At 40.8% G+C, this 22,110-nt stretch overlaps 2 long non-coding RNA genes across 9 annotated transcripts in view; one reads left to right on the top strand and one right to left on the bottom strand.

The window, feature by feature from the left end:
• Window positions 1–3,723: 3,723 nt before the first annotated feature.
• On the bottom strand, window positions 3,724–12,152 carry LOC309635145. 3 transcript variants are annotated; one of them, XR_014248653.1, is made up of 6 exons: window positions 11,431–12,017; window positions 11,249–11,326; window positions 11,088–11,162; window positions 10,705–10,773; window positions 5,260–10,484; window positions 3,724–4,772 (listed from the first exon to the last, which is right to left on the bottom strand). It is a non-coding gene; the product is annotated as an uncharacterized lncRNA (long non-coding RNA). The 3 variants fall into 3 exon arrangements; XR_014248652.1 differs by lacking the exon at window positions 3,724–4,772 and adding an exon at window positions 12,024–12,152 and having other exon boundaries at window positions 10,148–10,484; window positions 11,431–11,649; XR_014248654.1 differs by lacking the exon at window positions 3,724–4,772 and having other exon boundaries at window positions 10,148–10,484; window positions 11,431–11,649; window positions 11,929–11,946.
• Window positions 12,153–12,348: 196 nt separating this feature from the next.
• The window catches only part of LOC309635153, a 501,613-nt gene continuing 491,851 nt past the window's right edge, over window positions 12,349–22,110 (top strand). For 5 of the 6 annotated variants that reach the window (XR_014248666.1, XR_014248667.1, XR_014248668.1 and 2 more), the window contains exon 1: window positions 12,665–12,802. This is a non-coding gene — a long non-coding RNA (uncharacterized lncRNA). Of the gene's footprint in view, window positions 12,803–22,110 lie in introns of all 6 variants that reach the window. The other variant, XR_014248671.1, reaches the window with a different exon arrangement.

Raw genomic sequence — 22,110 nt, 5'->3', positions numbered from 1 at the left:
TTCCCTGGCGGTCCAGTGGTTAGGACTCGGTGCTTTCAGTGCTGGGGGTGGGAGTTCGATCCCTGGCTGGTGAACTAAGATACTGCGCGGCCAAAAAAAAAGGAAATGTTCTCCATGTTGCCAATGAGTAGAAGAATTTCTAATGGTATTGAAAATTGTCATTATAGAATATTAAATAAAAAATCAGGAAAACAAACCATACAGTAAAATTTAAATTTTATTAAAATTTATATCTACATAGAAAAAGACATTAAAATTTTTTTACAGTGGTTTAACTCTAAACGGTGGAATTGTGAGTTATTTTAATTTTATGCTTAATGTTCTCCTTATTTTTATCTTATAAGATACTTTTTTATAAAAAATTATAATATAATTTTTAATAGGTAAAAAAGAAAAAATTATAGCCTTTAGGAAATTAGGTACATTTAAACACCCCAGAACCCTATGCCTAAAATTGAAAAAAAAAATCATATTTTACTTACCCTGGAAGTTTGTGTTCTGCAGATTTGTTCTTTATTCAGTTAAAAATTGATAAATAATTTAAATACCAAGTAAATGGCAAGTTGAAAATTGCATAGGAGACAGTTTCTTATATTTGGATTTCACGGAATCTAAGTTTAGTAGGTTATATTTATTCTAAGTTAAGAAGAATGTTCAAAGAAATTTGAGGTACTATTATATGAATCATCTATTAACCATAAATCTAGAATAAACATTAATATGGATTGAGTGTATTGTACTTCCTGAGATATGGCTATTTAGTAAGATAGACAACAATACTATGGCCAGGACTGATATCACTAGTTGATAGAAGTGTTTAAAGTGTATATAACAAGCTCGCCTCCCCAAGATGCCACTGAAGCTGAAGTGATAAATCTCGTGTTATTTTATTCATGTCAATAATTAGCTTTCTAGATTTTGTTTGTTAGACTCACCCAAGGAACTCTTTTTTGATAAATTTATTTATTTTGTTTTTATTTATTTATTTTTGGCTGCATTGGGTCTTCGTTGGTGCACGTGGGCTTTCTCTAGTTGTGGCGAGCATCTTGCGGTGCGCAGACTTCTCATTGCAGTGGCTTCTCTTGTTGTGGAGCACGGGCTCTAGGCGCATTGGCTTCAGTAGTTGTAGCACGTGGGCTCAGTAGTTGTAGCTCACGGGCTCTAGGGCGCAGGCTCAGTAGTTGTGGTGCACAGGCTTAGTTGCTCCAAGGCATGTGGGATCTTCCCGGACCAGGGCTCAAACCCGCGTTCCCTACATTGGCAGGCGGATTCTTAACCATTGCGCCACCAGGGAAGCCCCAAGGAACTCTGTTGGGGGAGCCTGATCAGACAACTTGCAGATATGTGACATTATTGCACAATGGAGAGTGCCAATATCTTCGGATAAATATATCATCTTTGTTGGAAAGAATTACTATATCATCTTTGTTGAAAAAAAATCTTTGATGGAAAAAATTATTTATTATAAATATATCATCTTTGTTGGAAAAAAAAGCGTATTTCCTGCAGAAAGTGGATTTTCAAGTAGCATGTTGTTCACACGACCCCAAAACATCCAGTCAGCCACTTAGACTCTGTTCCCTCTCTCTTTGTTTTTATGTTAGCCAACGTGGATGATCACTGCTGGTACATTAATTCAAGAGATGTTACAAAATGGTGATATTCTGTCAATCTTTTTCAGTTACGAACTGGGATACATCAATAAAAAACTTTCTCACTTTCAATCTGATTATCTGTTACTGCAGTTGGTGTTGGAAAGTCCCTTATTTGCCAGTTCTGAAATTGATAAGTTGGTTCACTAGCATCTTCTAACAGCATCAAAATCAGGTTTTTTTTCTTTTAAGGTATCATTATGAATTCACAGATTTGAACATATTTTATGTATCTCAGTCTATTGTAGTTATCATCCTTGATAATAGTCAACATTTCCATATTTGGACAGTAGGAGATGCTCCAAGTTGGCTCCTGAGTTCTTTTCACACAACCGCAATTGTCTGATAGCTTTCTTGCTCTCCTACTATATAGCAAGATGCAGAAGGCTCATCTCGTACATTTCTTGCCTCAGCTCCGTAATCAGTCATTTCTCCAATGAGCCCTGTTTTCTTTTAATGGTAAATGGTAGAGACTACAATCTGGGCCATAGGGGTAGGATTCACAGGTTTTCATGCACATGAATTCATACTTTCAGTTTCTGTATTTCCTTTTACAGGGGTTCCCATTTTACTCAGAGCAAAATTCTTTCAATGACCCATGAGACCCGACATGATCTGCGTGCCGTGTTTCTTCTCTTTAACATACATGCACCTGTCTTTGGGCAACTGTCCTGGGAATGTGCCCTTTGCTCAGATATGTCCATAGCTCAATCCCTCACTCTCGTCTTTGCTTAATCTCACCTTCTCGTTGAAGCCTATCCTGTCAACTCTATTTAAAAATCACAACAGTATTTACCTCCCTCCCCAAATCCACTCCCAATGTCCTGTGTTCTATTTTCTTTTTCATGTCGCTTCTCATTCTCTCACATACTTTATAATTTATCCTTCTTTTCCTCCTCTTAAAATGTAAGCTCCACAAGGGCAGGGATTTTGTTCATTTGGTTCACGGCTGTATCTTCAGTGCTTAGGACAGTACCTGCACATGGTAGCTATTCAGGACCTATTTGTTCAATGAACAAATGAGTGAAACCTTAGGATATTTCTGAATCACCCCACACCTAACCTCTCAGTGTGCCTTGATCTTCAAAGGAACAGATTGAATATAAAGCAAACAAAACTTGGGATTTCCCTGGCGGTCCAGTGGTTAAGACTCCGTCCACGCTTCCACTGCAGGGGTTGGGGGGGGGGTTCGATCCATGGTTGGGGAACTGGGATCCTGTGTGCCAATTAAAAATTTAAAAAAAGCAAACAAAACTCATCAAGAAACTGAGCTTTATTCAGATATGTGGAAACAGGTCCATGAATTTCAAAACTATCTTGACATTTCTGGGTGTGTGGTCAGACTCTGAGCAATGTTTCTGCATTCATTTCTGAAGCAGAAATGTAATTTAAACTGCGAGTCTACATCAGTGATGAAAATAAAAAATCAGAATTGAGATGTACCCCCAAAGAATACACCTTACTGTTGCCCCAGAGAAGTTTAGTCTGCTTAAGGCCTATGTCGCACTAATGTAATTAAATTGATCAACCATTAGTAACAGGCCCCAAACTGTACTTTTGTATAAAAATAGTTGATTAAAGTTATTTGGTTTGTACGATCTTTCCCATTCCCATAGATTAATGAATTCTGAGGAAATTTAAATTTTTGCAGGAAAAATATTGGGGCACCACACTATCAGTGGATTGAGCACTGGACTGAGAGAGGGATAGAAGGTGTTGGTTGTCAACTTGGTCATTTACTAGCTGGGTTACCTTGGGCAAGTCAAGAATCTGAATTTAGACTTAAAGCGGTCTTTGAAGTTGACTAGGGCCAGCCTCCTTCCTCCAGCTCACACTGATAGGAGACTGTGATAAGGAGACAGTACATTCTGTTATTGGAAAGTTCATTTTTAGGTTGCAGTTTGCCTTTTTATTTATTTCATTGATCTCCTTTGTGTCTTCCAAAGAAACACTTCAGTTAACTACTCCTCTGGGGAAGGTATTTAGTGGGATAAGAACACCATCTCTTGATTTAGACTGCCAGATTTTCAATTTAATTCCCTCACTTCCTATGTGACCTTCATTAGGTTACTTTTCTTTTTTTTTTAAATTTCAGCTGCTAATCTTTTTTTTTTTTTTTTTTTTTTTTAGTGTGGCCGTTATATTAACATTTTTTTCTAAATTAATAGTAATCTTTATTTATTTATTTTTTATATATTTATTTTTGGCTGTGTTGGGTCCTCGTCTCTGTGCGAGGACTCTCTCCAGTTGCAGGAAGTGGGGGCCACTCCTCATCGCGGTGCGCGGGCCTCTTCACCATCGCGGCCTCTCCCGCTGCAGAGCACAGGCTCCAGACGCGCAGGCTCAGCAGTTGTGGCTCACGGGCCTAGTTGCTCCGCGGCATGTGGGATCCTCCCTGACCAGGGCTCGAACCCATGCCCCCTGCATTAGCAGGCAGATTCTCAACCACTGCGCCACCAGGGAAGCCCATTAGGTTACTTTTCTAAGTTTGTTTCCTCATCTGTAAAATTGGCCTAATCATAGTACCTACCAGATGGGATTATTATTAATATTACTATTATTCCACATGAAGTACTTTCAAATACCTAAAAATAGTCATCATGCCTTCCCTTGATTTTCACTTCTTCAGGTTAAGTATTTCCAAGTCCTTAGAATATTCTCTAGAATGACATGGTTTCCAGAACGCTTGTCTTCACCCTTAGGTTGCCCCCTAGTTTGTCACTGTTCTTCTTAAATGTGGCACCCAAACTAAAAAGTCTATATTATAGTGTGCAAAATACAGATGATGACGAAATCATTCCTTACAGTGATCTAGACCTTAAGCAGCCTATATATTTTTTTTTAAAAATTAATTAATTAATTAATTTATTTTTGGCTGTGTTGGGTCTTCGTTTCTGTGAGGGCTTTCTCTAGTTGTGGCAAGCGGGGGCCACTCTTCATCGCGGTGCGTGGGCCTCTCACTATCGTGGCCTCTCTTGTTGCAGAGCACAGGCTCCAGACGTGCAAGCAGCCTATATTTTAAGTCTCTCAGTTCACTCATATATAAATTGTGTAAATACTAATAATGCTACTACTCCCTGAGTTACTGTAGGAGAAACCAAGATGATGTATGTTAAAGTACTGTGGAAAATAAAAGGAACCATAGAAGTGTCAGCCATTATTTTATACCGAGTATTTTTCATTAAACAGTGAAATCATGATAGGTATGACCTATCAGTTACCAAAGGTGTTAAGTTAAAATTTTTTTGCAATCTTAATGTTCATATAGAACAAGGAAATTTTACACTGTGAAATATCTAGTAAGCCTAAATCATTTTTTGCTATATGAGGTAATTATAAAAGAACTAATTTCATTTATGTTAAAAAGTTTTTCCTGTGAACCATAAGACTTCAGATAAGATTCACTTTATAAGATAGTTTAATTTCTATTTCTAATTTTTTTTTTTTTTTTTTTTTTTTGGCCACGCTGTGCAGCATGCGGGATCTTAGTTCCCCGACCAGGGATTGAACCTGTGCCCGCTACAGTGGAAGCAAGGAGTACTAACCACTGGACTGCCAGGGAATTCCCTCTAGTTTCTTTACTGAGATTTTTTTACTGAAAACTTACCTATTTCTTAAATAACTGATCTTGATGTTGAAACAGGTTGTAAAGCTTTGTGAGTGGCAGCTGTTTGTTATTATTCAATAAGAAAGTGCATTTAAAGAAAAAAAAAGGAAGTGCATTGTCAATCCAGTTTCAATGTAATACGTAAAAACCTAAAGGGAAAATGTATAAAACCAGAGACATTACATTGCATGGACTTTTTTCATAGTTATTACTCATAAATCTTTAGCCAAATATAAAGTCCCCCAATTATAGCAGTGGCCATTTATCCTTCGCTTCTGTCTTAGTCTATTAGAGCAGCCATAACAAAATACCACAGACTGAATGGCTTAAACAATAGAAATTAATTTTCTCATAGCTCTGGAGGCTGGAAAGTCCAAGATCAAGGTGCCGGCAAGGTAGGTTTTATTCTGAGGTCTCGTTTGGGCTTGTAGGCAGCCACCACCACACTGTATCCTCACATGACCTCTTTCTTGTGGGTGCACATGGAGAGGGAGAGAGAGTGAGCTCTCTGGTGTTTCTTCTTACAAGGACACTCATCCTATTGGACCAGGGCCCTACCCTTATGACATCATTTAACCTTAATTACTTCCCCTGAGGCTCCATCTCCAAATATTGCCACACTGGGGTTAGGGCTTCAACATATGAATTTTGGGAGGACACAAATATTGAGTCCATCACAAGTTTTCAACTTTTCTCATTTCTTTTATTTTTTGGAGAACTTAGATCATACCATCATTGCCCACCTTAAATATACATACTGAATTCCATTTAATTAGACAAATTTGTAATGGGAGTCATTACATTGTATACTAGGCACAGAGTTTAAGAAGTGAAAGGGAAGTTTCTCCTTGAAAAGAACACACTATAGGGCCAGAGAGATAAACACTAATTAGAAATACAACTGCTATGGGTCATTTTATAGTATAACTGGAGAGGATCTTATTTTACCTCATTTTCATCATCTTTCTATAGTACATCCGATCTTTGTTATTACCTGGGACAGTTTTCTAGCAGTCTAATTTTTTCCCCTAATCAACCTGGATCTCAAGGTCAATTTTAACAACACTTTCATCTACACCCTTGATTGGCCCATCATGGCTCTGCTCCTCCTGTCCAGTTTATCCCTAATTTTGGATTTATCCACTGATCTGTTTTCTGCTCCCACATGGATGAGCCCCACAGAAGAGTAGTGAAGAATTATGTTGATTAACTATTACACTTGGTAATTTTCAGCCTCATCAGGCACTTTAGCACCGCAAGGCAAACCTCTAACTTGTCTGTAGTCAACTCCACTTCTCCAAGTCCACAGTGTCTGATGAAAACCCTTATCACTTCGTAAATTCCTCGTCTTGTTCTCTCCGGAAGACCACTTTGCAAAGTTGTCCTTGGATATTAACTCCTTCAATTTTATGCTGACCAATGCTCTGCATTAAATACAAGGCAACCTCCAGCCTCATTACCCCAAGCAACTATTTGCTTAGCTTCTCACCCTTGTTTTCTGGAACTCCTTGATTTTCTATCTAGTTTGTTTCAGATGTGGCAGTTGAACTTCACAACAGATTTCTGCTTCCCAGTTTTTGTTTGTTGATGCAAAATCATCTTTAGGATTTGAACTAAACCTGGAATGTCTTACTCCTGGAATGTCCCAGGACTCAACTCTTGGACCACTTCTCCATTTGTATTCACTCCCTTGGTGATCTCACCTTATGGCTTTAAATATACCATCCACATGCTGATGACTCCCAATTTTATTTCTCCAGCTCAGATCTCGCCCCATATCTCATTTGGATATCAAATGCCATCTCAAACTTACCATGTTCAAAATCAAGCCTCTGCAAAAAGGTGCTTTTGGGAGAGATGGATTTAACCACTATCTTGATTGCAGTAATGGTTTCATGGGTGCATACTTACACTCATCAAACTGTACACTTTAAAAATGAACCATTTATTGTTCTTTAACTGTATTCAGTAGTTAGGAGGCAAGGGCACATCCAGTTTCCTGACCTCAGTAATGCACTGTATTTATAAATATTATTTTCTTCAAATGATGAATTCTATTTGTATTCTGAAATGCTTTTTGCATTGTTAATACTCCTTTGAAGGGAACTAGAATCAACTGAGTAAGCATAACTAATGTAAAGTTCCCAAGTACGTTGGATTATACTGTACTCCATGTGGGATTCTGCGAGATTAAATCTATTTCCTGTTATAACTCAGCTGCATGGTATGCCAGGACCTCAGAGATGGACTGACTAGTGGTCAGGGGGGAAGAGGCCAAGACTTGTGAGAATGAGACTGAGTGGTTCTCATATTGGAAAGGTACCTTTCCCGACCCCCCACCTCAAAATAGTCCATAAGATTTTCAAAGCTTCATGGCACACTTATATTTTGACCTGATTTCTGTACATACCCCAAAATGTAGAATCAGTGAGGTGGAACAATGCCGGAGGCAGTGGCAATATTCATGAGGTAATTATAAATACTATGCTTTAAATACTATTTGGATCTGGAACCAAGCTTTTGGGAGGAAATATGGGAAGGAGGGTCCCACCCCCAGGGAGGAGGAATTGACAAAAGATAAGCAGACTATCCTAGTAGGCTGGGATTCAAAGGCTCTAAATTTAATGGGTGAACTGGTTTAAAAATCATGAAACAGCCAAAAGCTTTCACACAGGCTGGGCAAACAGCAAGGATTATGAAGTGTATAATCAGTTCAGAGGGCACTTGATTGGGAAGCCAAGTGCAGTGGATATTGGATTTCTAGTAATAGAACTAATTTTAGAAAACACCAAAAGGTAGGATTGAGCCTACTGTATTTTAAGATAACCTGGAGGCATGGTGTTAAGCAGAGAAAATATTGGCTCACATCACACACATGTAAGACTCTGTTCTTTCAATCTGAAACCAGCCCTAACCAAGGAGATCCTGGTCTATTTCAGTCCTATTCATTTAGGTCTTTAGGCTTTTGATTTTTAATCTACGCTGCCTCTCTAAGTTGCAGGTATGTTCTGGAAGGTAAATCCCTTACCCAGATAACAGCTTAAGGTCCCTGGTCTTAGCTAGTAGTTAGTTGCCTATTACCCAGCTAAGTCAGCATTCACAAATCAGAAGGCCAGTAGAGTGTAACAAGACCTCTGCTGTGCGAAAGAAAAATGCTACTAAGTCAATCGGTAATTTAAAAGGAAGCTGCTATGTTGAGCTAAGTTCCACTAAAATTGTACCTTTTTGGACCCAACTCTCATCTCTTGTCAATTGTGTACCCTGCAAAATCAGTAGGGCTCAATAAGTGACTATGTCTCTTCCTGCTGAAAACATGTCAAGTTTCAGGGAATTTGAATGATAGCTTTTTTTAGTTCTCTGTTGCTCAAGAAGCTTGGGGTACTGTAGCATTTCAGTCTTATTCTCCACCTTATTTGTCCCACATCTATCCATCCAACTGATGCCTAAATTCTCAATTTACCACCCTCAGCATACCATCTTTGGTTGGTGTCTCCTACGCCTAAATTTATCACTTGTTCAATCTCCTCAGTTCTTTGCATCCCTGTATCTTGCCTTCTTTCTTGGTACCTTGTACAACTATTGATGTGACAGAGGACATAGTAAATGTTTTACCCTTGACCTCCCTGGCAGAACCTAGTATAGTGCAATGAAGTATACATACATTATTTGGATTTTATCAACTAAGGAAATATGATACTTTATAAGACTGACTGGGAGGGAAAGGAGCAAAACCAGAAGGAACTGAGGGAAAAGAGGTCAAAGGGCTCTAAAGCCAAGTTTTATTCATTTCATGCCTTGTTTTGAAGGGACTGATGTTTGCCAACTCTGACAAAAGGGCAGTTTTCTCTGCAAGTTTTGTGTAGATCCCAATTGGTCTTTAATCATTCACTGTTCGTTTAACATTTACTGACAACCAAGTGCCAGGTAGTTAAGGTATCTAGGTACTTAAGATGTCAGTGTGTGAAACAGATTTTATCGAGCATGTTGTAAAAGTTCCAACCAAATAAAGCGGGGTAAGGGAGATCAGTGATCAAGGGTGCAGATTGCAGTGCCAATGTTTCCTCATTTCCAAATACACATAAGTGCAATAAAGAACAATGTAACACAATGCTGTACACGGAGGTGGTTTACGACTGCAAGAAACATTTTCAGAGCCCCATTTTTGTACACTGTCTTAATACTTGGGCCAAATTCACTATGTGCCTGACCACTACAGGCTTATCAGTCTCATGAACCTGACTGAGCTGCATGGACCCCAAATTGAATTCTCACTGAGGCAGGTGAACATTTTAAGAAAGAGTTCATTATAAGGTGACAAGAATATTGGCACTCTGACTTTGACATTTAAATATGGGCTTGGGAACAATTTATTCATGCAGCTATTTAGGGAAAATGATTATGCATGGAGCCCAACCACCTTGGTTAGATCAGATGCTATTACTGTTTACACTAATCCATTCTGTACAATGTTTGACCACTTTTAACCCAGATTTTATCAATGACCTTCCCTCATGACTCCTGATTGTTATGCTGTGCTCTCTTCCTTAATTTTCAGCATTACTCCTCCCCATTTTTAGCATAAATACCCTTTCATATTACTATTACAGTAGGACTAAATATTCCACAATTCAGCTAGTATACTGATCGTTTTGATGCCTGGCTTTCCCTCCCCTTGCCCCAGTCATAGGTCCTCTCTGCTTTCACCTCCATTAATTCAGTAATACTTAGTACCCTGCACAAAGCCAAGGTTTTCCATATCCCCTTGTGATCCTTATGATTGCCAAACCAAGTCTTCTCCCCCTACTAAGGATTTTCCCACAATAGTATAAACTTTCACTTGGCTGTATTTACAATTATACATTTTAAATTCAGACAGGTGACCAAAGGCTAAACATTCACTCAAAATTATTTAATTACAAGTCTGGATAACTGAAAAAGAATTTTCCATTAAAAACAGTTTCAGAGCTAGAAAGTATCAATAATATACTGGCTAACAGGTTACGACTCTAGGGCAGTGACATGATTAAACAGAAATGGCTTGAATCTTATGGATGCATTAATCTAGATTCGATGTTGGCTCAGAAATCTATTTACAAATGCAATTTCAAAATTAAAGAAAATAATCTGTCTTGAGTTTTGTTTTCTTTCCGTGTCCATAAAAGCAAGAGCTTTTCCTGATCACCAGTTTTTCATACAACAGACAAGTAAATCTCGTGGCACTAGCCCTAGAAAAGGAAGAACATTTGAGATTTACAAGACTATCAACATCTCAAGAACTTATTTAAAGGAATTTTCAAAAATACTGTCGTCCTTATATTGGTCTATCTCAGAAGCCAGATCCGTATAAGATTTTTTCAACAGAAATTCAGGTTCGGGATAGGATCATCATAGATAAGACCAAGGACACAAGATTGACTGATTGTTAAGCAAAATATCTCTACTCACAGACATGTTTACACCTTAGGAACTTCATGGCAAACTGGCCTTTCAATAGGCAGACAGCGACCCCTGTCACTGTTGGCAGAGAAAAAAAACACTAGTGTGAAGTAACAGTTTTTCCCCTATAAGAGGCATAAGCTAACAGAAAACTCAGTTACAAAATCCAGGCAACAAAATTTTGTTATCTCATAACTGCATATTGGTCTTATCTCAGAAGCCGAATCCGTACATGCTTTTCTTCAGGTAATCCGCTTCGGGATAGCTTTCCTCATTGATCAGACCAAACTCCATTAAGCTCTATCACACTGACACTTACCATAAACCAGAGCAGCATTAAAAGGCAAGTACTACGGAATGCTATAGTAGATGTTGTAAGCCACATAACTTACTTTCAAATGAAGCTGTTCATCATCAATCGGTGATGGTCATAGCTTCATTAGTATTCATCGACCTGCAGGATGCTCCTTCGAGGACAAAAAATTTCTCATTTACTCTACATGTGGACTAAACACATGCAGACTCAAAGTATTAATAGGAGTCCAATACACACCTGGTAAGATTGTCAGGTTTTAACCAAGTCATTTTCCAGCAAACCTTCTCTCATACGTTTTGGAACTTTCCTTTGTATCTAAAAAAAAAGAAGCTTAATTTCAAATGATGCTCCATCATCGTTTCTGTAAATCAACAGGTTTACTCCTTCGGTTTAAAAACTAAGCCCCCAACAACCCTTACCTCAGCCTCTCCACATAACAGCTCCGTTGCACCGAAAGCCATTGTTCTTGCGGGGAATCTATTTAAAATTAAGCATTCTCACAGAATGTCATAGTTCAAGGTTTTCAGCACTAAACTCCTCCCCTTCAATAATCCTATTTGCACACAGCGCCACCTGGGCACAATACAACTCAGTCTCACGCCGAGTCAGGAGCTGCCCGTTTTGAAATAACTGTTGATCTGGCCAAGGGAGAAAAACACCCTATCAGAGCCCTCTTGCTCTTAACGTTAAGGGTAACCCCCCGCCCCCAAATCCCAGGAATGTTGTCTTCTGCCGGCCGCCTCCCAGGCTCAGTCAGCGGCTGCCGGGGCGTAACAACCAGGCCGCGCGCATCGCCGCGGCCTCCAGCGGCCGCCTCCGCACGCCTAAGCTCGAAGCCGGCCGCCACCACGACTCGGGACACGTGGTGGCCCGGCGGCGTGTTCCCCACGTCCAAGTTTTCATCACCGCACTCTAACCTCCAATTTCTGTAATCGTTTCACCGTACTGCAGCCCCCAACCTAAGCTGCGCCGCCCGAGGTCGCTCGGACAACCGCCCACAACTCCCGGTTACCTAGCACCACACGTTTGCTCCCAAGTCCTGACGTAAAAGACCGAGCGGTGTCGCCAGCAGTTCCCTATATAGTCTCTCCCGAGCCGGAACGAGGCCGCTCCTCCCTCTCGCATCTATTGGACGCTGTAGAGTAAGGGGGCGTGGCCGGCTCCTGACGGGAGGCGCGAGAGCGCCAGGCGGCTCTTTTCTTTCGGGGGCTCGTTCCGGGGCGTGGTGCGCGCACTGTCGCTCCGCGGCGCGCACGCCCAGCCCGGGGCGCGCGCCCGCTGGCTCGCCGCTGTCCGTCGCTTCCGAGTCTGGCTCTACGTGGCGCGGGAGTGGCGCCAGAATTTAAACGAACGGCCGCCTTTGCAGGCGAGGCTACCACCTACCCTGAGCCAAGTCTGCCCGCGACGGCTGGGGCAGCTCGGGGCCGGCAGTGGACTTGAGTGTAGCAGTGGACTTGAGTGTAGGGCGGCCTCACCCGGTGACCCGCTCGAGAAGTCGGGCTGGCTGGTTGGCTGGCGCCTGCGGGAGTTGACGCCGGGCGGCCCCTGCACGCCCGGAAAGAGAAATTGGCGGGCAGAAGTGCTCGGGTGAAAAAAGTCTGTGAAAGCACCGTGTTTCTCCTCCGGTCCACAGCGAGAATGCCGCGCGTCTCGGGAGAGCCGGCCCGCCGCTCGGCACGCGGCCCAGCTGCGCTCCGCGGGACCCGCCCCACCCACACGCCGCCGGGCGCAGGGCGCTGCTGTTACGCTGATCCGCCCAGAGAGTTCTCCCCGAGACGGGAGACCCGAGAGGTAAATCCACTTCCTTGGTAGAGAACACCGAGGCCTGAAGTAGCTAAGTAATTTTCCTAAATTCACACAACCAAAAAAAAAAAAAAAGGCTTTGCTATTTAAAATTTTTTTTGTACTAAATTCATTATAATGCATGCAGGAGAAAGATTAATTTGAGAAATTTCCCAGAATGCTTTATCCAAACGACACTTCAATTCAGTAGCAACGATTGCATTAATTAGTAAGTAGGCGTAAATATACGTACGTATATTGCACACACGGGAGCACGCGACATTAGAACATTTTGGCATTTGAAAATTCAGGTCTTCATAGCACTTAACAACTAGTTATTATGTACGTGTGCGTTTATTGTCCTCCGCCGGTGCACCGCTCTTTATTTTTCTGCCTTAGAACAGTGCCTGGCATAAAGCAGGTGGTCAGTAACTACTAGTTGAATAAGCGAATAACAGGAACCTAAGCGATGAAGTGTTTACTTGGCTGGGCGTTATGTAGATTTGAAAATAACCATTTTGTAACGCACAGTGTAAATTTGAATATTCATCATATTAAAAAAACTAAAACAGTACAAAAGGATATAAAAAGCAAAGTAAAAGTTCCTTTTCATGTCGCTGGGAATCTTCTCTCTGCTATTAACAGTAACCGATATTAACAGTTTTTGAAACTTTCTATGCACATATATGTACGTATTTTTTCACATGCAAATAGGATCTGTGTCCTTTTCTGCAACTTGCTTTGCCCCCTGGTAAATATCATAGACATCTTTCTGTATCAGTACATAGAGATGACCTTCTTGTTTATAGCCTGCATAGTATTCAGTTGGATGTGTCATAGTTTCATAACTTTCCAGCTTTTCACTATTTCAAATAGTGCCGAAGTGAATTATAGGTATATCATAGTGAGTTTGTGAGAAGATCTGCAAGATCGATTTCTAGAAGTGAGGCAACGGTTATGTGCGCTTAGATTTGTGATAGATATTACTTAATTGTTCCCAGCTTCCTCCCATTCCCATAAAATGGTTGTGTTGTGATTGTATTTTGAAGTGTGTTTTGCTAATTGAGAAACATGTATGACTGTTATGGGATGGCCATTGTCACACAATTGAAACCGAAAACTATTACTCCCTTTGTTCTCTTTGAATCACTGTTTGCTGTGCTGAAGACCCTTAAAATCATCTGGTCAAAAGCAGTATAAAACAATGATTCTCTACCCTGACTTATCAATTGAATTACTTGGAGAGATAAAAAGTATCAGATTTCTGGTTCCTAACCTGGAGCTACTAAAGCAGAATATCCAAAAGTGGGACCCAGGATGCATTTTAAACAAGCATCTGGGACAGTGCTAACAGGAATATAACATAAACCACAAATGTGAGTCACATATGTAATTTTGAATATGCTAGTAGCCACTTTTAATTTAAAATAGTAAATAGCATCAGATGAAATTAATTCCAGTACATTTTATTTAACCCAATAGAGCCAAAATATTTTCATTTCAATATATGATCAGCATAAGTTATGTACTCAGTCCTTAAAATCCATTGTATATTTTACACTCACAGCACATCTCAATTTGACTGCCCATATTTCAAGTGCTTCATTGCCACATGGCTAGTGGCTGTTGTATTGGACAGCCCAGGTCTAGGGTGATTCATATACATATATAAGTTTGAGAACCGCTGTATTAGGGTAAGTGCAGTACTGCACATCTGATATATATTCCAGTCTTAAAAAAAAAAAAAAAGACTCCCATTTTCCTTTTAACTCATAAACGGATAACTCTAACAAATGCAGTGCAAAATGAAATGAATTTAGAGCCTGATTAGTGACAACACTGCCCTCCAGTGAATGTGGCTGATGACTGTAAAGTCAGTACATAATTCATTCAAGACTTTTATCTCTTCAAGGAACAGAAAAACATACTGAGGGATGAAGCCAACAGTTATTGCTCCCACACCTAAAGCAGACAAGCGAAATGCTACCAAATATTTCAAGTGAGTTAAGAAAGACCATATAAAGATCAGAACTGAAATTAAAAGTATCCTTGAAGAATTTAGCATACTGAAAACAACTCATATTCTGTTGCAAACTTTCAGATAAGATCATCATTTTAATCATTTTTTTTGGAAGAAATGTTCACTGAGCCCCTGGTGCATGCATTGTGCTTCAGGGAAGGTTAATGTGAATACACAAAAGTCCTTGCCCTTCCCGAAAGAGTTTATACTTTAGTAAGAAGTAACCACCCAATTTTAGACACCTGTGCTTTATTTTTTTTCTTGTGTTTTAATTTTTGCTGGAATATAGTTAATTTACAATGTGTTAGTTTCAGGTGTACAGCACAGTGACTCAGTTATACATATATGCATATACATATACATATATACTCTTTTTTATATTCTATTCTCATATAGGTCATTACAGAGTATTGAGAAGAGTTCCCTGTGCTATACAGTAGGTCCTTATTAATTATCTATTTCATATATAGTAGTGTAGACACCTCTGCTTTAAAAATTAGACATTCATTAAAGACTTTTAGGTAAGATTATAGTGTGAACCAAATAGTGTTTTAGGAAGAGTTTGGAGAGAAAAAGCAGTGTTTAGAAATTTAGTGCAATCATTTAGATGAGATATTGTGAGGGACACCACTCTAATTTTGGCCATGGAGATGGAAGGCAGGGAAGAGAACAAAGTATGGTGAGAACTTATGTGCTATTAGGTTCTTGTATGCATTGGATCATGTAATCTTCAAAACAATCCTGTTGTTTACTTTAAAGATGAGGAAAATGAGGCATAGAGATCTCGGTTAACTAACTTCCCAAGTCCTTCTGACCCTAGATTCGTAATCCTGTCCCCAGAACATGCTGTGGCTGTGTTGAAGGAAGAGATGGTAGGATGTGATGATCTGTGGGGGAAGAGGAAGTGGAGTGGAGCCTAGGCAGGCAAGAGAATGGCAGCTCCACTGACAGGAAGAGGCAAGTCAGGAATGACTGATTTGGGAGCAGGAAAAAGAAGATTCAGTTTTGGTTGTGGTAGATTTTGAGGGGAACATTTGGTTACATTTGTCCAGTGGACCATCAGAAATGTAGAACTGAAGCCCAAGAGAAGAGTTGGGGCTGGAGAAGGACCATTTGGCAAACTAATGAAGATGATGAGTGAAGTCATGTGCACAAATGAGTGTGGGGAGAAAAGAAAAAAGGGCCAGCAGCAGTTGCCTAAAATCAGTACCGTAGTGTGTGCAGGTATCCTGCAGTAGATAGCATTTGAACACATAGTCAATACACTTAAAGAGCTGGTTAGGTAATGAATGTATGAGAAAAAAGTTCACATTTACAGCTTTTGGTTAAATCATGGGAAACATATGTATGCTAAGTTAGGTAATGTAAACATAATTAACTTATTCCAAAGTGGGAAAAAAGTCAGCTTTCAGAAATAAGAATTATCTGATAAGGGATAATATCCAAAAAATATAAAGAACTCACACAACTCAGTAGCAAAAACCCCAAAAAATCCAATTGAAAAATAGACAGATTTTTCCAAAGAAGACATACAGATGGCCAACAGGTATTGAGTTGACCAAAAAGTTCAGTTTTTTCCGTAAGATGGCTCTAGCAACACTTAGTTATCTTTAACTTCATTCGAAACAATTTTATTAGATTGTGTTGTGACAGCTGTCATATCAGCGTGCATTTAAAAAAGCTTATCAAAATTAGTGAATTTTTGTGTAGCCATTTTAATATTGAAGATGGAAGAAAAGCTACATTTTTGGCATATTACGCTCTATTGTTTCAAGAAAGGTAGAAACGCAACTGAAATGCAAAAAAAGATTTGTGCTGTGTTTGGAGAAGGTGCTGTGACTGATCGAATGTGTCAAAAGTGATTTGTGAAGTTTTGTGCTGGAGATTTGCTGGACGATGCTCCATGGTCTGGGAGACCAGTTGAAGTTGATAGCAATCAAATCAAGACATTAATTGAGAACAATCAACGTTACACCACTCGGGAGATAGCCGACATACTCAAAATATCCAAATCAAGTGTTGAAAGTCATTTGCACCAGCTTGGTTATGTTAATCACTTTGATGTTTGGGTTCCACGTTAAGCGAAAAAAACCTTCTTGACCATATTTCCACATGTGATTCTCTACTTACACGTAACGAAAACATTCCGTTTTTAAAACAAATTGTGATGGGTGATGAAAAGTAGGTACTGTACAACAATATGGAACGGAAGAGATTGTGGAGCAAGCGAAATGAGCCACCATCAACCACACCAAAGGCTGGTCTTCATCCAAAGAAGGTGATGTTGTGTGTATGGTGGGATTGGAAGGGAGTCCTCTATTATGAGCTCCTTCCAGAAAACCAAACGATTAATTCCAACAAGTAGTGTTTCCAATTAGACCAACTGAAAGCAGCACTTGACGAAAAGCGTCTGGAATTAGTCAGCAGAAAACGCATAATCTTCCATCAGGATAACACAAGACTGCATGTTTCTTTGATGACCAGGCAAAAACTGTTACAGTTTGGGAAGTTCTGATTCATCCGCCATATTCACCAGACATTGCACCTTTGGATTTCCATTTATTACAGTCTTTGCAAAATTCTCTTAATGGAAAAAATTTCAATTGCCTGGAAGACTGTAAAAGGTACCTAGAACAGTTCTTTGCTTGAAAAGATAAAAAGTTTTGGGAAGATGGAATTATGAAGTTGCCTGAAAAATGGCAGAAGGTAATGGAACAAAACGGTGAATATGTTGTTCAATAAAGATCTTGGTGAAAATGAAAAATGTGTCTTTTATTGTTACTTAAAAACTGAAGGGACTTTTTGGCCAACCCAATACATGAAAAGATGCTCAACATCACTAATCATCAGGGAAATGCAAATCAAAACCACAGTGAGAAATCACCTCACACCTGTTAGAATGGCTGTTCTCAAAAAGGCAAGAGATAAAAAATGCTAGTGTAAGGTGGAGAAAAGGGAACCTTTGTGCTCTGTTGGTGGGAAGGTAAATTGGTACAGCCACTATGGAAAACAGTATGGAGGTTCCTCAAAAAATTAAAAATAGAACTACCATATGATCCACCAATTCGACTTCTGGATGTTTATCTGAAGAAAATGAAAACAGTAACTCAAAAGATATGTGCATCCCCATATTCATATCAACATTATTTACAATAACTAAGACATGGAAGCAACCTAAGTGTCCATCAGTGGATGAATAGATAAAGAAAATGTGGTATATATATACACGATGGAATATTATTCAGCCATCAAAAAGAATGAAATCTTATAATTTGTGACAACCTGAATGGACCTTGAGGGCATTATGCTGAGTGAAATAAGTCAGACAGAAGAAGACTAATACTGTATGATCTCACTTATATGTGGAATCTAAAAAGAAAAAAAGAAAAGAGAAGAAAAAAAATCCAAGGTCAAAAAGACACAGAGACCAGATTGGTGGTTGCCAGAGGTGGGGGATAGAGGGTGGGTGAAAAGGATGAAGGGGGTCAAAAGATAAAAATTTCCAGTTATAGGGGCTTCCCTGGTGGCGCAGTGGTTGAGACTCTGCCTGCCAATGCAGGGGACACGGGTTCGAGCCCTGGTCTGGGAAGATCCCACGTGCCGCGGAGCAGCTGGGCCCGTGAGCCACAATTACTGAGCCTGCGCGTCTGGAGCCTGTGCTCCGCAACGAGAGGCCGCGATAGTGAGAGGCCCGTGCACTGCGATGAAGAGTGGCCCCCGCTTGCCGCAACTAGAGAAAGCCCTCGCACAGAGACGAAGACCCAACACAGCCAAAAATAAATAAATAAACAAATACTTAAAAAAAAAATTTTCCAGTTATAAATAAGTAATGGGGATGTCACATACAGCAGGGTGACCATAGTTAATAATACCGTACTGCATATTTGAAAGTTACTAAGAGAGTAAATTTGAAAAGTCTCATCACAAGGAAAACAATTGTGTAACTATGTATGGTGACACGTGTTAGCTAGACTCACTGTGGTGATCATTTTGCAATATATACAAATATCGAATTTTTATGTTGTACAGCTGAAATTAATACAATGTTGTATGTCAATTATACCTCAAGAAAAAAATTTAAAAATACGAGAATTAAAGAATCTTATCTCTTAATGTTCATTTTTCCAGTGTCTAAAACTGAACTGTCAGTGTACTCTAGGTTTCGTTGCAGGACAGACAACTGTAAATTGAAGAAAATCTTGTGAATACTTCATGAAATAGTAGAGTTTAACTTAAGCACGTGAAATAGTAAAGTTAAAGAGCTACATCGGGGGAAAAAAATCACATATATCTGGAAAAGTCAAGGCGGCAGTTTGACACATGAGCCTGAAGTTCAGAGGAGAGGTTAGGGCTTGAACGTCATTGGCATGAGTAAGGTATTTAAAGCATGACACTGAGTGAGAGCATCCGGGAAAGAGTATAAATAAAGAGGAGAAAGCCCAGGACAGACCCTTGGAGCACTGCAAACTTTGGAGTTTCAGCAGAGAAGGAAGTGCCAACAAAGGAAATGCCTTGGGGGGAAAGCTGGAGAGTGCGATATCTCAGAAAGAAAGTGGGGAGTTTCAGGGAGAGTTAGGTCAATTAGCATGAATGTTGAAAGGTCAAGTAAGATAACAAAAATGACTGTGGGGTTTGGCCACATGAGGATCACCAGTGAACACAGTCTCAAGTGGAATAGGGATGATGGAAGCACAGTTGAAGAGGACTGAGGAGTAAGTGAGGTGAGAAGGCAAAAATGGGTCTGTAGCTGGAGAGGGTTGTAAGAGTGAGGGACTGCTTTTTAAATGAGAGATACTAGAGCATCTTTATATGTTCAAGGGATTGATTTAGTAGAGAGTGGAGATTTATGATGCTGGAAAAAGAGGCAAAAGTTATAGGAGCAAAATCCTTGAGAAGGCAAGAGGAGATCCTTTCCAGAATACAAATGGACGTCTTTGTATTCTTTGTTAGAACAAGAGATAAGGCAGGTGTAGGGAAAGGCAGTCATGCATAGCCTGTTGACCCTTGCATAACTGCATAAGAGCATGCGTTGGGCCTGGAACGTTTTCTTACATGGAAATAAGTCCTCACAGCCTGTGCTGGGCATGATTTGTACTTTCTTTGTTCTGCTTTAAGCATGTGCATCGTATGACACCCGGCCAGCCCTTCTGCTATAATCTATTCCTGGTGGGGAGAGAAGGGGGTCCTTCACAAGCACAGGAGGGGTATGTGTAGACCGTCTTCCTGCATCGGCTGTGGGGCAAGATGCACTGGCCATGGGGGAGCCATACTCACTACTGAGGCTGATCTTGCTCTCTCTGTTCTCTGCGTGAGTGAAGTGTTGTTCCATCCAGTGCCTGTGTGAATTGTGTCTTTCTTGGCAACTCTGATACCTGCAAACTCTGCAGCAAGAACACAGCTTGGTGCTGCTGCTTCTGGTGGTAGGCAACAGGTGTCACTTGCTTGACAGTTTGGTGCAGTGAGCAAGGTCACCAACAAAGTATACCATGGCACAAGGTTCATCAGCGCAGCCATCCCAGGGTGGTGCTAGCTCCCTGGGGGGATGACCTCCCTCTAGCTGACTGGGGATAAATGAGATGTTGACAGTCTCCTTGTCAACAAGGATAAACTGGTGTGATAGACAAGGGCAGAATGCAAGAGGTGGGCCCTAAAAATTTTTGGAAAACTAGCCTAGCTTCTGGCCACCTTCACACTCCTGCACCAGCCCCTAACTTCCACATGCGAGGGGTTGCAGATGACACCCAAGGGGAGTCAAAGGCCCCTGTGTAGGAAGCTCCTCCTGATTTGGGTTGTTTATATTTTACCCCAAGTAAAGCTTGTTTTCACTCAACACAAAACAACTCATGGTGTTGCTGAAAATGTAACTGATGAAATGAGGTCCTTCTCTGAGAATGAAATACGAAAACTGAAAGACAGATATGAGCAGAGGCCAGGGGGAGTCTCATGTGACTGGGATGGTGCATGTGGTTGATTAGGGGGCCTGGCAGACTTAAATATCTCAGACTGAGTGATGCAGTCCAGGGAAGCTAATCACTGACCCCTGGCTGCAGTGTGTTTTTGCCCACATGGAACAGGGCAATCAACGGGGCAGAGAAAAAGATAAGCCCATGTTGCTCTTGATCTGGATTGCAAAGAGTATGAGCACGGTATTCCCAACAGTAGGGACTTCCCCAGGACTAGGAGCCCCTGGAAAACCACTCATAAAGCCGTAACTGCATTTCAGGTGAAAGCCGTAGATGCTGCCTCTATGACCCTGACCCTGGGGATGTGGATGATGCAGTGGAGTCCTTCAGGTGACAGGGGGCTCTCCAGTGGAAGGCCCCATTAACCCTACAGTTGTCCCCTAAAATGACTATGGGACAAGAAATAGAAAAGCTCCACTGAAATGTCTTGTTTGGGATGAAAACAATAGAATGATTTCAGTGGTTTCCAACAACTTGGGCTAAACAGATAGAAAACCAACAATGGGAAGCCATGCCCAGAGGCCAAAAGGGGAACTCGAGGGAAGACAGAGGAGGAATGAAGGAGAGAACAGGGTTGACCCACAGCAATATGGCTTCAGTTGTTAAACCTGGATAGACAAAACAAAAATTGATGAGATCCCCACAGAAGACTTCTACCAATGCTATTGGACAGAGAGAGGTCCCTCTAAATTAGAGGTTAAGGCTGTAATCCCATATTCCCATTGTGATAGCTCAGCTGATACAAAATGACTCAGATACTCTCCACGCGCTCCAAAACAGACAAGACTCCCTGAACCCACTAGCTAAACTGGTGGTGGTAATGGACAACCAAATAGCCTTGATCTGCTGGCAGAACATCATGGCATTTGTGTTATTGCCAACACTTGTGTATATATCAATAATTAAGGAAAGGTAAAAACTGAGCTGGAGAGGATCCATGCTCAGTCAGGATGATTATCAGCTGTATACCTGCAGTCCCCCTAGACTCTTTTCAGAAGACTCTTTAGTTAGCTTACTCCAGGCACTTGGGGTTCTTGATTAGGGACCATCCTTGAGGGAGGTCTGATCACCCTCCTGGGTCTGGTTCTCCTTGTGACCCTGATGAACTGCTGTCCCAAAATAACATGGAGCCTCTGCAAGTAAACTGCATCCATATGAATTGTTCAGGGGCCCCACTGGACCTAGTTCCATCTCCAAATTTGGGGGCGGAGGGTGTTCCTACCATGTTTGATGTGTTTTATCTGCTATTTCAGTGGCTGAGCAAGGGTTGGGGGCTGGACTATTGGGAAAGACAGTTATGTATAGCCTGTTGACCCCTGCATGGCTGCATATCA

This window comes from Balaenoptera borealis (genome assembly GCF_965194805.1).
Source record: "Balaenoptera borealis genome assembly, chromosome: 9".
Lineage (NCBI taxonomy): Eukaryota > Metazoa > Chordata > Mammalia > Artiodactyla > Balaenopteridae > Balaenoptera > Balaenoptera borealis.
Note: the sequence above shows the minus strand (reverse complement) of the source record. Positions and strands in the feature narration are given on the sequence as shown.